Raw genomic sequence first — 16,326 nt, 5'->3', positions numbered from 1 at the left:
TTTTTCTCCATTGACTTCTATGGGGGAATACGTGAACATGCACAAGATATTCCAAGTTAGGCTTTTTGCACTCATCAGGTTAGTGCGAGAGGGAAAACAGTTTCCTTCCAACTGATAATACGAGCAGAACCCGGCAAGCACAAAAAGCTTACTTTCAGCACAGTTAACGCTCGAGCCTTAAATAGTGCTCCAATTGTAATCTGGCACTAAGTTGTTGTTACCATGAATTTCTAAGGAAGTGACTTATGGTGGTCATGTGACTCTGACATCACAGATCCTTCATTGCTATATACTGTAAATTTATGTTGCATTCATGCACTTTTTTTTGCATTATTTACAGGAATATATAGAAAGAAAGTCACAGGTAGTTACCCCTGCTTAGGCTGCATAAGCTGTAACTCTATTATTAAAGTATTTTACCATCCACACAATGAGAAAAATTATACAATTTTACCCTTTTACCCTTGTGAATCCAAGTTTGTCATTTACCTCATCAAGTGTCCGTGTTGTTTAATCTATTTGGGGGAATCTACTAGAAAAATAAAGGACAGGTTAAGCCAACATAGGTCCAATATAAGATGTAGTAATCTAGAAGCCCCCCTTTCAGCACACTTTATAGAAAAGGGACACCAAAGTAACCAACTTAGGTGGCAGGTAATAGATCATATGGGACTACAAAGAAATGGTATGGATAGGGAAAAATTATTGCAACAAAAGGAGATGAAATGGATACATAGGTTAGAAACCCTTAAGCCTAAGGGTTAAGGGTTCTGTATTTTTCTGATTAATTTATTATAAAACAGTGTATAGTCATTCAAAACAGTATTTACTTGAACACAATAGTATATATTCTATGTTTTTAAAATAGGGGTAACCAAGAAACCATTAGGCAATAGGCTTCAAGATATGGAAAAACATTTGTTAAAAATAATGCTTTTTATAGCTAACATAGCTACCTAGATAGCTGCTATTGGATTGCTAAACCGTGTAACATAGAAACGATTGTAGTTACATGAATTGGCCAGTAGATGGCAGGTTAAGTTTGAGAAATGTTGAATTTGGCGCCTATTTGCCTATAAAAGGCAGAGCAAAATGTTTGTTAAACATGTATGATTAAGGGGGAAACCCCGAAACGTCACTAGTTAGTAACTTTTATGTGCTAATAAAAGATACTTTTATTTGAGTGCTGTGGACTGCTACAATTTTTCCATGATTTTGAGGGTATTGGTGGCTGCCCTGGTCTTCAACGAGCACTGACAGTTATTTGCCTGCTGTTTCACTACCTGTGTATTAGCACTAAGTTGTTGTTACCATGAATTTCTAAGGAAGTGCCTTATGGTGGTCATGTGACTCTGACATCACAGAACCCTCATGGCTATATACTGTATATTTATGTTGCATTCATACACTTTTTTTTTTTGCATTATTTACAGGAATGCAAAGAATAAAGCAAAATGTTTTTTTTTCCCATTCATCAAAATGTATTTATATATATATATATATATATATATACATATATATACACATTATGTATGTATATATGTATGTATATATGTATGTATGTATGTATGTATGTATGTATGTATGTATGTATATATATATATATATATATGTATATATATATATATATATATATATATATATATATATATATATATATATATATATATATATATATATATATATATACACACACACACACAACAGTCTATATAAAATGTCAGAAAAATCTCAGTTCATTATAATCTTTCATTGCATCTCAGTACTCAGAACTATTTACTTGCACAGTCAAACAGGCTTTTTTATGCTTTTTTAAGTTGGATGTAATAGTCTTATTTTTGTGCTAAGATTATATGGTTATAACAGGGAAATAGTCAGCTCGAGAACATCTTGATGAATTAAACATTCTACAGCTGCAGTGTAGTTTTCAGATGTCTGCAATAATGACTAAGACAAACCATAAAGATATAAAGGTTGTAATATTGATTTCCGATGTGATCAGAGCCTTTTGTGTAGCCATTCCTGCAATTAAACACCATCTTTTTGCAAACAGATGTATATACTTTCATTACCTAAATGATTTCAAGTCTTTTATAATTTCCCTACAGCTAGATTGAGTTATTTGCTTGTTTTTACTCCTTGTTGACAAAAATGTTAACATAATTGGTTTAATTTTTTTTTTTTTTCATGAAGAATTTATCTTTTGGATGCACAATTATGGAAAACTTGGATGAATTATTTTTCTTTTACGTTAAATGTTTAGAAATAATTGTAACACAATGAGCAATAGAACAATCCAAATATGTCATGACATGTAGTATGAAAACAGAAACAGTGTTTGCATTTAAAGGGACAAAAAAAAAAACTCATGATTCAGATAGATTAAACATTTTTTTTTTAAAAATCCAATTTACTTCTGTTAACAATTTTGCTTAATTCTCTTGGTTTATTATATTGCAGAAGCAGCAATGCACTCCTGGGAGCAAGCTGAACACATTTGTAAGCCAATGAAAATGGGCATATAAGTCCAGCCCCCAATCAGCAGCTAGCTCCAAGCTCCTGAGCCTATCTAGATATGCTTTTCAACAAATGATATCAAGAAAATGAAGCAAATTAGATAATAGAAGTAAACTGAAAAGTTGTTTAAAATTGTATTCTCTATCTTAATAGTGAAATCAATTTTTAGGTTTAATTTCCCTTTAAATTTCAGTGAAATAGAATTGTAACACATGCAGCAATGCTGGATTTCTATAGGGAACTCAAATGCTTCCAAGAATTTTCTCACTACTGCCGTTAATTTATTTTTGGAGGCTGTACATGAAAGCAAAAATGTTTCTCTCATTAATGTAAAACAAAAAGTTCAATTTACTTCTAATGTCAAATTGACTTTGTTCTCTTTGGATCCTTTGTTAAAAAGATGGTAGTTAGGATCATAGGCATATGCGTGTCTGGAGCCCTATAGGGCAGCAGTTTTGCAAGAATGCTACTTTCATGTAGTGCTCAAAAACATTCTTCAAGAAAGTTTGCTATAATGTCCTGCAGATATGTGCAACCTAGCTGCCTAGGTATTCTCTTCAACAAAGAATATAATGAGAACAAACTATATTTGATAATAAAAATAGAATGGAAAATTTTATAAAACAATCTGAATCATGAAAGAAAAAAACAAAATTTATGCTTACCTGATAAATTTATTTCTCTTGTGGTGTATCCAGTCCACAGATTCATCCATTACTTGTGGGATATTCTCCTTCCCAACAGGAAGCTGCAAGAGGATCACCCACAGCAGAGCTGTCTATATAGCTCCTCCCCTAACTGCCACCTCCCAGTCATTCGACCGAAGACAAGCAAGAGAAAGGAGAAACTATAGGGTGCAGTGGTGACTGTAGTTTAAAAATAAAAAACACCTGCCTTAAAATGACAGGGCGAGCCATGGACTGGATACACCACAAGAGAAATAAATTTATCAGGTAAGCATAAATTTTGTTTTCTCTTGTAAGGTGTATCCAGTCCACGGATTCATCCATTAATTGTGGGATACCAATACCAAAGCTATAGGACACGGATGAAGGGAGGGACAAGGCAGGCGCTTAAACGGAAGGCACCACTGCCTGTAAAACCTTTCTCCCAAAAATAGCCTCCGAAGAAGCAAAAGTATCAAATTTGTAGAATTTAGAAAAAGTATGAAGCGAAGTCCAAGTCGCCGCCTTACAAATCTGTTCCACAGAAGCCTCATTTTTAAAAGCCCATGTGGAAGCCACCTCTCTAGTGGAATGAGCTGTAAGTCTTTCAGGAGGCTGCTGGCCAGCAGTCTCATAAGCTAAGCGGATTATACTTCTTAACCAAAAAGAAAGAAGTTGCTGAAGCCTTTTGGCCTCTCCTCTGTCCAGAGTAGACAACAAACAATGCAGATGTTTGACGAAAATCTTTAGTAGCTTGTAAATAAAACTTTAAAGCACGAACCACGTCAAGATTGTGTAATAGACGTTCCTTCTTTGAAGAAGGATTAGGACACAGTGACGGAACAACAATCTCCTGATTGATATTCTTATTAGATACCACCTTAGGAAGAAACCCAGGTTTGGTACGCAAAACTACCTTATCTGCATGGAAGATCAGATAAGGGGAATTACACTGCAAGGCAGATAACTCTGAAACTCTTCGAGCCGAAGAGATAGCTACCAAAAACAGAACTTTCCAAGATAAAAGCTTGATATCTATGGAATGCAGAGGTTCAAACGGAACCCCTTGAAGAACTTTAAGAACTAAATTTAAACTCCATGGTGGAGCAACAGGTTTAAACGCAGGCTTGATTCTAACTAAAGCCTGACAAAATGCCTGAACGTCTGGAACATCCGCCAGACGCTTGTGCAAAAGAATAGACAGAGCAGAAATATGTCCCTTTAAGGAACTAGCTGACAATCCCTTCTCCAATCCTTCTTGGAGAAAAGACAATATCCTGGGAATCCTGACCTTACTCCATGAGTAACCCTTGGATTCACACCAATGAAGATATTTACACCATATCTTATGATAGATTTTGCTGGTGACAGGCTTTCGAGCCTGAATTAATGTATCAATGACCGATTTGGAAAAACCACGCTTTGATAAAATCAAGCGTTCAATCTCCAAGCAGTCAGACGCAGAGAAATTAGATTTGGATGTTTGAAGGGACCTTGAAGTAGAAGGTCCTGCCTCAGTGGCAGAGTCCATGGTGGAAAGGATGACATGTCCACCAAATCTGCATACCAAGTCCTGCGTGGCCACGCAGGAGCTATCAAAATCACTGAAGCTCTCTCCTGCTTGATCTTGGCAATCAGCCGAGGGAGCAGAGGAAACGGTGGAAACACATAAGCCAGGCTGAAGGACCAGGGCGCTGCTAGAGCATCTATCAGCGCTGCCTGGGGATCCCTTAACCTGGATCCGTAACAAGGAAGTTTGGCGTTCTGACGAGACGCCATGAGATCCAGTTCTGGCTTGCCCCAAAGTTGAATCAGCTGGGCAAATAACTCCGGATGGAGCTCCCACTCCCCCGGATGAAAAGTCTGCCGACTTAGAAAATCCGCCTCCCAGTTCTCTACTCCTGGGATATGGATAGCTGAGAGATGGCAAGAGTGAACCTCTGCCCATAGAATTATCTTTGAAACCTCCAACATTGCCAGGGGGCTCCTTGTTCCCCCCTGATGGTTGATATAGGCTACAGTCATGATGTTGTCCGACTGAAATCTGATGAACCTGACCGCAGCTAGCTGAGACCAAGCCTGAAGAGCATTGAATATCGCTCTTAGTTCCAGAATGTTTATCGGAAGGAGGGCCTCCTCCTGAGTCCACGAACCCTGAGCCTTCAGGGAGTTCCAGACTGAACCCCAGCCCAGAAGGCTGGCATCTGTTGTTACTATAGTCCAATCTGGCCTGTGGAAGCTCATCCCCTTGGACAGATGGACCCGAGATAGCCACCAGAGAAGAGAATCCCTGGTTTCTTGATCCAGATTTAGTAGAGGGGACAAATCTGTGTAATCCCCATTCCACTGACTGAGCATGCAAAGTTGCAGTGGTCTGAGATGTAGGCGGGCAAATGGTACTATGTCCATTGCCGCTACCATTAAACAGATTACTTCCATACACTGAGCCACTGAAGGATGAGAAGTGGAATAAAGAACACGGCAAGAGTCTAGAAGTTTTGACAATCTGGCCTTCGTTAGGTAAATCTTCATTTCTACCGAATCTATCAGAGTCCCTAGGAAGGAAACTCTTGTTAGAGGTGATAGAGAACTCTTCTTCATTCACCTTCCACCCATGGGACCTCAGAAATGCCAGAACAATGTCCGTGTGGGACCTGGCAATTTGAAAAGTCGACGCCTGTATCAGAATGTTGTCTAAGTAAGGGGCTACTGCTATACCCCGCGGCCTTAGGACCGCTAGAAGGGACCTTTGTAAAGATTCTTGGTGCCGTGGCCAACCCGAAGGGAAGAGCCACAAACTGGTAGTGCCTGTCTAGAAAGGCAAACCTGAGAAAACAATGATGATCTTTGTGTATCGGGATGTGAAGATAAGCATCCTTTAAGTCTACGGTAGTCATATATTGACCCTCCTGGATCATAGGAAGGATGGTTCGAATAGTCTCCATCTTGAAGGATGGGACTCTGAGAAATTTGTTTAAGATCTTGAGATCTAAGATTGGTCTGAATGTTCCCTCTTTTTTGGGAACTACAAACAGATTTGAATAGAAGCCCTCCTGCGGAACTGGGTGGATCACTCCCCTAACTAGGAGGTCTTGAACACGATGTAAGAATGCCTCTCTCTTTATGTGGTTTGCAGATAAAAGTGAGAGATGAAATCTCCCTCTTGGGGGAGAGGTTTTGAATTCCAGAAGATAACCCTTGGACACAATTTCCAATGCCCAGGGATCCTGGACGTCTCTTGCCCAAGCCTGGGCGAAGAGAGAGAGTCTGCCCCCTACTAGATCCGTTTCCGGATCGGGGGCTGCTCCTTCATGCTGTCTTAGAGGCAGCAGCAGGCTTTTTGGCCTGTTTCCCCTTGTTCCAAGCCTGGTTAGGTCTCCAGACCGGCTTAGATTGGGCAAAAGTTCCCTCTTGTTTTGTGTTACAGGAAGTTGAAGCTGCGCCACTCTTGAAGTTTCGAAAGGGCCGAAAACTAGACTGTTTGGTCCTTAATTTGTTGGACCTATCTTGAGGAAGGGCGTGACCTTTTCCTCCAGTGATGTCAGAAATTATCTCCTTCAGTCCAGGCCCGAATAGGGTCTGTCCTTTGAAGGGAATGTTGAGAAGTTTAGACTTTGAAGTCACGTCAGCTGACCAGGATTTAAGCCATAGCGCCCTACGTGCCTGAATAGCAAAACCTGAATTTTTAGCCATTAGTTTGGTTAAATGAACAACGGCGTCAGAAAACAAATGAATTGGCTAGCTTAAGAGCCTTAAGCTTGTCAATAATATCTTCCAATGGGGTTTCAACCTGTAGAGCCTCCTCTAGAGACTCAAACCAGAAAGCCGCAGCAGCAGTGACTGGGGCAATGCACGCAAAAGGCTGGAGAATAAAACCTTGTTGAATAAAAATTTTCTTAAGGTAACCCTCTAATTTTTTATCCATTGGATCTAGAAAAGCACAACTGTCCTCGACAGGGATAGTGGTACGCTTAGCTAGAGTAGAAACTGCTCCCTCCACCTTAGGGACCGTCTGCCATAAGTCCCGTGTAGCGGCGTCTATAGGAAACATCTTTTTAAAAACAGGAGGGGGAGAGAACGGTACACCTGGTCTATCCCATTCCTTAGTAATTATTTCAGAAAACCTTTTAAGGATTGGAAAAACATCAGTGTAAGTAGGTACTGCATAGAATTTATCCAATCTACATAATTTCTCTGGGACTACAAATAGTGTCACAGTCATCCAGAGTTGCTAAGACCTCCCTGAGCAATACGCGGAGGTGCTCAAGCTTAAATTTAAATGTAGACATATCAGAATCAGGTTGAAGTATCTTCCCTGAATCAGAAAAATCACCCACAGATTGAAGCTCCCCTGCTTCAGCTTCAGTACATTGTGAGGGTGTATCAGACATAGCCACTAAAGCATCAGAGAGTTCTGTATTTATTCTAGTCCAAGAGCTGTCTTGCTTTCCTTACAATCCTGGCAGTTTAGATAATACCTCTGTAAGGGTATGATTCATAACTGCCGCCATGTCTTGCAAGGTATATGCAATGGGCGCGCTATTGTACTTGGCGTCCCCTGAGCGGAATTTATAGGTTCTGACACGTGGGGAGAGTTAGACGGCATAACCTCCTCCTTGTCAATTTCTTCTGGTGATACATTTTTTAAAGCCAGAATATGGTCTTTGTAATCTATAGTAAAATCAGTGCATTTGGTACACATTCTAAGAGGGGGTTCCACAATGGCTTCTAAACATAATGAACAATGAGTTTCCTCTAAGTCAGACATGTTTAAACAGACTAGTAATGAGACCAGCAAGCTTGGTAAACACTTTAATAACTGTGAACAAGCAAAAAAAAAAAAACGGTACTGTGCCTTTAAGAGAAAAAAAACAATCACAGAAACTGCAAAACAGTGAAAAAAGCAGTAAATGTTACAACATTTTTACAGTGTGTATAATAGACTGAAATAGCATTGCACCCACTTGCAAATGGATGATTAACCCCTTAGTTTCAAAACCGGATCAAAAAAAACGATATAAACGTTTTTAAACAGTCACAACCAACTGCCACAGCTCTGCTGTGGCCCTACCTGCCCATACAACGACTTTGGAAGGCACAAAAACCCTTTAGAGAGGTCCTATATGTTCAGGGGACTCCTTCAGGGAAGCTGGATGTCTCAAGCTGCAAAAACTACTAGGCCCCTCCCAACCTGTACTCACAGTGAGAGGCCCTTAAAAAACTATCCCTATGCAAAATCTAGTCAGCCATGTGGAAAAACTGGGCCCCAGAATAAAGTTTTATCACCAATATATAATAAACGTTTATATACCTCAAGCAAACGTTATATCTATTCAGTAATGGGAGTAAATAACAAAAATATTACCCTTTACAGCAAGCATGATACCAGTCGTTATTAAATCACTGTAATCAGGCTTACCTTAAATAAATCCGGTATTGTCAGCATTTTCTAGCTTATCGCTCTAGAAAAAAATTAAAACTGCACATACCTCAGAGCAGGAGACCCTGCACGCTATTCCCACAGCTGAAGTTACCCATCTCTTCAGTTATGTGTGAGAACAGCAGTGGATCTTAGTTACAAGCTGCTAAGATCAACAAAAACCACAGGCAGACTCTTCTTTAACTTTCTGCCTGAGGCTAAAATAGTACAACTCCGGTACCATTTGAAAATAATAAACTTTTGATTGAAGATAAACTACATTAATGCACCACATCTCTCTAGCTACTTCCCTTGTCGAGAGCTGCAAGAGAATGACTGGGAGGTGGCAGTTAGGGGAGGAGCTATATAGACAGCTCAGCTGTGGGTGATTCTCTTGCAGCTTCCTGTTGGGAAGGAGAATATCCCACAAGTAATGGACGAATCCGTGGACTGGATACACCTTACAAGAGAAATATGTTTAAGAAAACATGGAGTCGAATGCAAAATCAAATTCTTTATAAACCCGACAGGAACTACAATGAAAAAAATATGCCTATAGGCAACTGTCTACTTTGCTTATTCAGAAATTCAGTCCTCAGTGTTATTGTGTCCAAATATAAATATTAATATTGTTACCGCATTTTTTACTGCATGAGAAATCTAATAGGAATTTGAACACTGGAAAGTAAATTTCTTGGAAATTGATTTATTTCAAGAAATAATTGAAGATAATGATTTTGGAATGCAATTGCTTGAATTTAGTAATTATTTATTGAGTGGATTTTCAGATGTATATTTCATCCTGTGTCTACATTAGCTAGTTTTAATAAATGTAGATTAGTTATGTCCTAATAAAATGTGTACAAATACTTTATATGACCAATTAATTTATTAATTAAATTCTGTTTTGTTTCATTTAGTGAGGCATGTTCAACTTTATTTTCAAACTGTACCTGTAAATTCTTATCTCTAAATTTACTGTGTAGCCGATTGTGGACTCCCCTGATATCTAGTGAGTTCAGGTGTTTACCACACCCATTGCTAACAGGTGCATACAATCCTCCATAGACAAAGACTGACATTATTTTGTCTGGTACTAAAGAGTTCAGTGACTTTAAACAAGTCACTCTATTGAAATGTCTGCCCTTCTATATTTGCCCCAGTCCACTTTAAAGGGACAGTACACTGTAATTTTTATATTAATGTATTTTCAATGACTTGTTATACCAGCTGCAGAGCATAAATTGTATGAGCGATTGCATGTTCAGGTTTATTTGTGTATATGAAGTAGCTGGTTTTGTGCTGTTAAATTACAGCCTATTACAATGGGTTGAGCTTCAGTTAATATCAGATCTCATTATGTTATCACTTTGTGTACACACACTTGCTTTCTTATCTTATATTTGTCTGGAAAACTAAAACTCTTTACATAGAGAGAACAATGAAAAATTATCATTTTATTACTTTACTATCCTGCACCCCACTGGGAGTGTAATTTCTTCAGCTGGTTGTGTTTACTTTGGCTAGTCAATAGCTGAAAACTTTCAGTATAGGTTGGGAAACCACAAGCTAAATCAGCTATTTCAAAGGCCAACTTAGGGGTAAAGGAGCTACTTGTAAACAATTTAATACAATCCCGCAGGTAAAATGGATCATTGGGAACAATTCAAATGAGAAAACATTTTTGGGTGAACTGTCCCTTTTAGTGCTATTATTGTAATGCGGAAGTGGCTAGCAACAAGGATAGCGCAGCCACAAAGTAGCAGACAATGCAAACTCACAGAGCAGGAGTGCTAAAGTGCAGGGTGTACAAAATCATCTAACATCTGTTGTATCACTCACTACAGAGTTCCAAACTGAATCTGGAAGCATAATCAGCACAAGAACTGTGCATCAAAAGCTTTATGAAATAGGTTTCCTATGGCCAAGAAGCTGTACCCAAGCCTCACAACATGCACAATGCCATATGTTGTCTGGAGTAGTGTAAAGTACTGCCACTGGACTCTTTCCGACAGTGGAAGCGTTCTCTGGAGTAATAAGTAACCCCCTTGAGTGCTAATGACGGCTCTGAGCCATCACAGATTTTCCCACTCTGGTGCTAATGACGGCTCAGAGCCGTCACTAGCACTCTCCCAACTTGAGGGAGATCTGGGGGCTCCCACCCGCTCCTACCCTGGCGATCGGTGCTGCATAATGAAAGGCATCGCCGGAGCTTCCATTTTGTGTGGTGACGTCACGCGCAATAAACGTGATAACGTCACCGCGCAACTTTATTTAACATTAACAATGTTAAATATAGGAGCAGGGGGCATGCTGCTTAGACGCCTGTATATCAGGCATCTAAGCAGCTACAGACCCCCAAAATCCACCGCTGGAAAGGTAATCGCCTAACCTTTCCAACGGTGTAAGTCTTGGGGATCTGAAATCAATAAAAAAAGTTAAAAACAATATTTTTAAAAATTTTAAATAAAAAAACCTTTAAGGAACCTTAGTACCCAGGTGGGAAAGTGCTTAGCACTCAAAGGGTTAAAGAGACAATCAAGTCCAAAAAAAAAAAAAAACTTTCATGATTTAAATAGGTCATATAATTTTAAACAACTTCCCAATTTACTTTTATCACCAATTTTGCTTTGTTCTCTTGGAATTCTTAGTTGAAAGCTAAAACTAGAAGGTTCACATGCTAATTTCTTAGACCTTGAAGACTGCATCTAATCTGAATGCATTTTGACCATTAGAGGGCATTAGTTCATGTGTTTCATATAGATAACATTGAACTCATGCACGTGAAGTGACCTAGGAGTGAGCACCGATTGGCTAAAATACAAGTCTGTTAAAAGAACTGAAATAAGGGCGCAGTGAGCAGAAGCTTAGAAACAAGGTAACTACAGAGGTAAAACGTGTATTAATATAACAGTGTTGGTTATGCAAAACTGGGGGATGGGTAATAACAGAATTTATGCTTACCTGATAAATTACTTTCTCCAACGGTGTGTCCGGTCCACGGCGTCATCCTTACTTGTGGGATATTCTCTTCCCCAACAGGAAATGGCAAAGAGCCCAGCAAAGCTGGTCACATGATCCCTCCTAGGCTCCGCCTACCCCAGTCATTCGACCGACGTACAGGAGGAAATATGCATAGGAGAAACCATATGATACCGTGGTGACTGTAGTTAGAGAAAATAATTCATCAGACCTGATTAAAAAAACCAGGGCGGGCCGTGGACCGGACACACCGTTGGAGAAAGTAATTTATCAGGTAAGCATAAATTCTGTTTTCTCCAACATAGGTGTGTCCGGTCCACGGCGTCATCCTTACTTGTGGGAACCAATACCAAAGCTTTAGGACACGGATGAAGGGAGGGAGCAAATCAGGTCACCTAAATGGAAGGCACCACGGCTTGCAAAACCTTTCTCCCAAAAATAGCCTCCGAAGAAGCAAAAGTATCAAATTTGTAAAATTTGGCAAAAGTGTGCAGTGAAGACCAAGTCGCTGCCTTACATATCTGGTCAACAGAAGCCTCGTTCTTGAAGGCCCATGTGGAAGCCACAGCCCTAGTGGAGTGAGCTGTGATTCTTTCAGGAGGCTGCCGTCCGGCAGTCTCATAAGCCAATCGGATAATGCTTTTAAGCCAAAAAGAAAGAGGTAGAAGTTGCTTTTTGACCTCTCCTTTTACCAGAATAAACAACAAACAAAGAAGATGTTTGTCTGAAATCTTTAGTAGCCTCTAAATAGAATTTTAGAGCACGGACTACGTCCAGATTGTGTAACAAACGTTCCTTCTTTGAAACTGGATTCGGACACAAAGAAGGTACAACTATCTCCTGGTTAATATTTTTGTTGGAAACAACTTTCGGAAGAAAACCAGGCTTAGTACGCAAAACCACCTTATCTGCATGGAACACCAGATAGGGCGGAGAACACTGCAGAGCAGATAACTCTGAAACTCTTCTAGCAGAAGAAATTGCAACCAAAAACAAAACTTTCCAAGATAATAACTTAATATCTACGGAATGTAAGGGTTCAAACAGAACCCCTTGAAGAACTGAAAGAACTAGATTTAGACTCCAGGGAGGAGTCAAAGGTCTGTAAACAGGCTTGATTCTAACCAGAGCCTGAACAAACGCTTGAACGTCTGGCACAGCTGCCAGCCTTTTGTGAAGTAGAACAGATAAAGCAGAGATCTGTCCCTTCAGAGAACTTGCAGATAATCCTTTCTCCAAACCTTCTTGTAGAAAGGATAGAATCTTAGGAATTTTTATCTTGTTCCATGGGAATCCTTTAGATTCACACCAACAGATATATTTTTTCCATATTTTATGGTAAATCTTTCTAGTTACAGGCTTTCTAGCCTGAATCAGAGTATCTATTACAGAATCTGAAAACCCACGCTTTGATAAAATCAAGCGTTCAATCTCCAAGCAGTCAGTTGGAGGGAAACCAGATTCGGATGTTCGAATGGACCTTGAACAAGAAGGTCCTGTCTCAAAGGTAGCTTCCATGGTGGAGCCGATGACATATTCACCAGGTCTGCATACCAAGTCCTGCATGGCCACGCAGGAGCTATCAAGATCACCAAAGCCCTCTCCTGATTGATCCTGGCTACCAGCCTGGGAATGAGAGGAAACGGTGGGAATACATAAGCTAGGTTGAAGGTCCAAGGTGCTACTAGTGCATCTACTAGAGTCGCCTTGGGATCCCTGGATCTGGACCCGTAACAAGGAACCTTGAAGTTCTGACGAGAGGCCATCAGATCCATGTCTGGAATGCCCCATAATTGAGTTATTTGGGCAAAGATTTCCGGATGGAGTTCCCACTCCCCCGGATGGAATGTCTGACGACTCAGAAAATCCGCTTCCCAATTTTCCACTCCTGGGATGTGGATTGCAGACAAGTGGCAGGAGTGATCCTCTGCCCATTGAATTATCTTGGTCACTTCCTCCATCGCCAGGGAACTCCTTGTTCCCCCCTGATGGTTGATATATGCAACAGTCGTCATGTTGTCTGATTGAAACCTTATGAATTTGGCCTTTGCTAGATGAGGCCAAGCTTTGAGAGCATTGAATATCGCTCTCAGTTCCAGAATGTTTATCGGGAGAAGAGATTCTTCCCGAGACCATAGACCCTGAGCTTTCAGGGGTTCCCAGACCGCGCCCCAGCCCACCAGACTGGCGTCGGTCGTGACAATGACCCACTCTGGTCTGAGGGAGCTCATTCCCTGTGACAGGTTGTCCAGGATCAGCCACCAACGGAGTGAATCTCTGGTCTTTTGATCTACTTGAATCGTCGGAGACAAGTCTGTATAATCCCCATTCCACTGTCTGAGCATGCACAGTTGTAATGGTCTTAGATGAATTCGTGCAAAAGGAACTATGTCCATTGCTGCAACCATCAATCCTATTACTTCCATGCACTGCGCTATGGAAGGACGAAGAACAGAATGAAGTACTTGACAAGAGCTTAGAAGTTTTGATTTTCTGACCTCTGTCAGAAAAATCCTCATTTCTAAGGAATCTATTATTGTTCCCAAGAAGGGAACTCTTGTTGACGGGGACAGAGAACTTTTTTCTTTGTTCACTTTCCATCCGTGAGATCTGAGAAAGGCTAGGACGATGTCCGTATGAGCCTTTGCTTTTGACAGAGACGACGCTTGAATCAGGTACTACTGCAATGCCCCTTGGTCTTAGAACCGCTAGAAGGGACCCTAGTACCTTTGTGAAAATTCTCGGAGCAGTGGCTAATCCGAATGGAAGTGCCACAAACTGGTAATGCTTGTCCAGAAAAGCGAACCTTAGGAACTGATGATGTTCCTTGTGGATAGGAATATGTAGGTACGCATCCTTTAAATCCACCGTGGTCATAAATTGACCTTCCTGGATGGTAGGAAGGATCGTTCGAATGGTTTCCATTTTGAACGATGGAACCCTGAGAAATTTGTTTAGGATCTTGAGATCTAAAATTGGTCTGAATGTTCCCTCTTTTTTGGGAACTATGAACAGGTTGGAGTAAAACCCCATCCCTTGTTCTCCTATTGGAACTGGATGAATTACTCCCATCTTTAACAGGTATTCTACACAATGTAAGAATGCCTGTCTTTTTATTTGGTTTGAAGATAATTGAGACCTGTGGAACCTTCCCCTTGGGGGTAGTTCCTTGAATTCCAGGAGATAACCCTGAGAAACTATTTCTAGTGCCCAAGGATCCTGAACATCTCTTGCCCAAGCCTGAGCAAAGAGAGAAAGTCTGCCCCCCACCAGATCCGGTCCCGGATCGGGGGCCATCCCTTCATGCTGTTTTGGTAGCAGTGGCAGGCTTCTTGGCCTGCTTACCCTTGTTCCAGCCTTGCATCGGTCTCCAGGCTGGTTTGGGTTGAGAAGTATTACCCTCTTGCTTAGAGGATGCAGAATTAGAGGCTGGTCCGTTTCTGCGAAAGGGACGAAAATTAGGCTTATTTTTAGCCTTAAAAGACCTATCCTGAGGAAGGGCGTGGCCCTTTCCCCCGGTGATGTCTGAAATAATCTCTTTCAAATCAGGACCAAACAGTGTTTTACCCTTGAAAGGGATGTTAAGCAATTTTGTCTTGGAAGACACATCCGCTGACCAAGACTTTAGCCAAAAAACTCTTAACCATCTCCGTGGAGATGTTGCCGGTGCAACGGCAAAGAGAATGACTGGGGTAGGCGGAGCCTAGGAGGGATCATGTGACCAGCTTTGCTGGGCTCTTTGCCATTTCCTGTTGGGGAAGAGAATAACCCACAAGTAAGGATGACGCCGTGGACCGGACACACCTATGTTGGAGTAAAAGGGATTATCTTTCTTTTTAAAGAACAAAAATTCTGGTGTTGACTGTCCCTTTAATGCTTAATCTGGCAGTCTAATGGAAGAATTTGTGGCAAATGCCAGGAGAACGCCGTCTACTGGAATGCATGGTTCTAGCTGTGAATCACACTGCCAAATTTGTTGGCGCTCTACAAATAAATTATAATAATATTTATAATATAGCAAAGTTTGGTAGAGGAAGGATAATGGCCTGGGGCTGTTTTTCAGGGTTTGTGCTAGCCCTCTTAGTAACAGTTAAAAGGAATACTAAACCCAAATTTGGTCTTGCATGATTCACATAGAGCATGCAATTTTAAGCAACTTGCTAATTTACTCCTATTATCAATATTTATTCAATCTCTTGCTATCTTTTTTTAAAAAAAAGCAAGAATGTAAAAGCTTAGGAGCCTGCCCATTTTAGGTTCAGCACCCTGGATAGCACTTGCTTATTGGTGGCTACACCCAAGTTCTGAACCAAAAATGGACTGGCTCCTAAACTTTAAATTTGTGCTTTTTAACTAAAGATAGCATGGAACAAAAAAAAAATTGATAATACTAGTAAATTAGAAAGTTGATTAAAATTGCATGCGCTATCTGAATCATTAAAGGGATGGTAAACTCAGTATAGGCATAATAGTTTATCAATATTGTCGATTAACAATACATCTTCACACGAAATTTCCATTTAAACATCATATATACATTTACTTACAATTTAATAACAAAGAATATATAGGTTCCGTAAAATCGCCATCCCACCGTGACGTCACATCGATTTTTCAATTCTGTGTCCAATGAACAATCCTGTCGCCAGACAGGCTTCCTGCAATACAATTTTTTGCGCATGCGCCTTAACGAGCAAAACCTTAGATTGTAAGACCCAATCAACAGCCTATAAATCCTTAGAA

At 40.4% G+C, this 16,326-nt stretch overlaps 1 protein-coding gene across 1 annotated transcript in view; it reads left to right on the top strand.

Annotated features, from left to right (window-relative positions):
• DNTT (DNA nucleotidylexotransferase) overlaps nucleotides 1–16,326 on the top strand; it is a 1,045,168-nt gene that overhangs the window by 862,653 nt on the left and 166,189 nt on the right. The window lies entirely within an intron of this gene.

The sequence above is a fragment of the Bombina bombina genome, chromosome 9 (assembly GCF_027579735.1).
Source record: "Bombina bombina isolate aBomBom1 chromosome 9, aBomBom1.pri, whole genome shotgun sequence".
NCBI lineage: Eukaryota > Metazoa > Chordata > Amphibia > Anura > Bombinatoridae > Bombina > Bombina bombina.
Note: the sequence above shows the minus strand (reverse complement) of the source record. Positions and strands in the feature narration are given on the sequence as shown.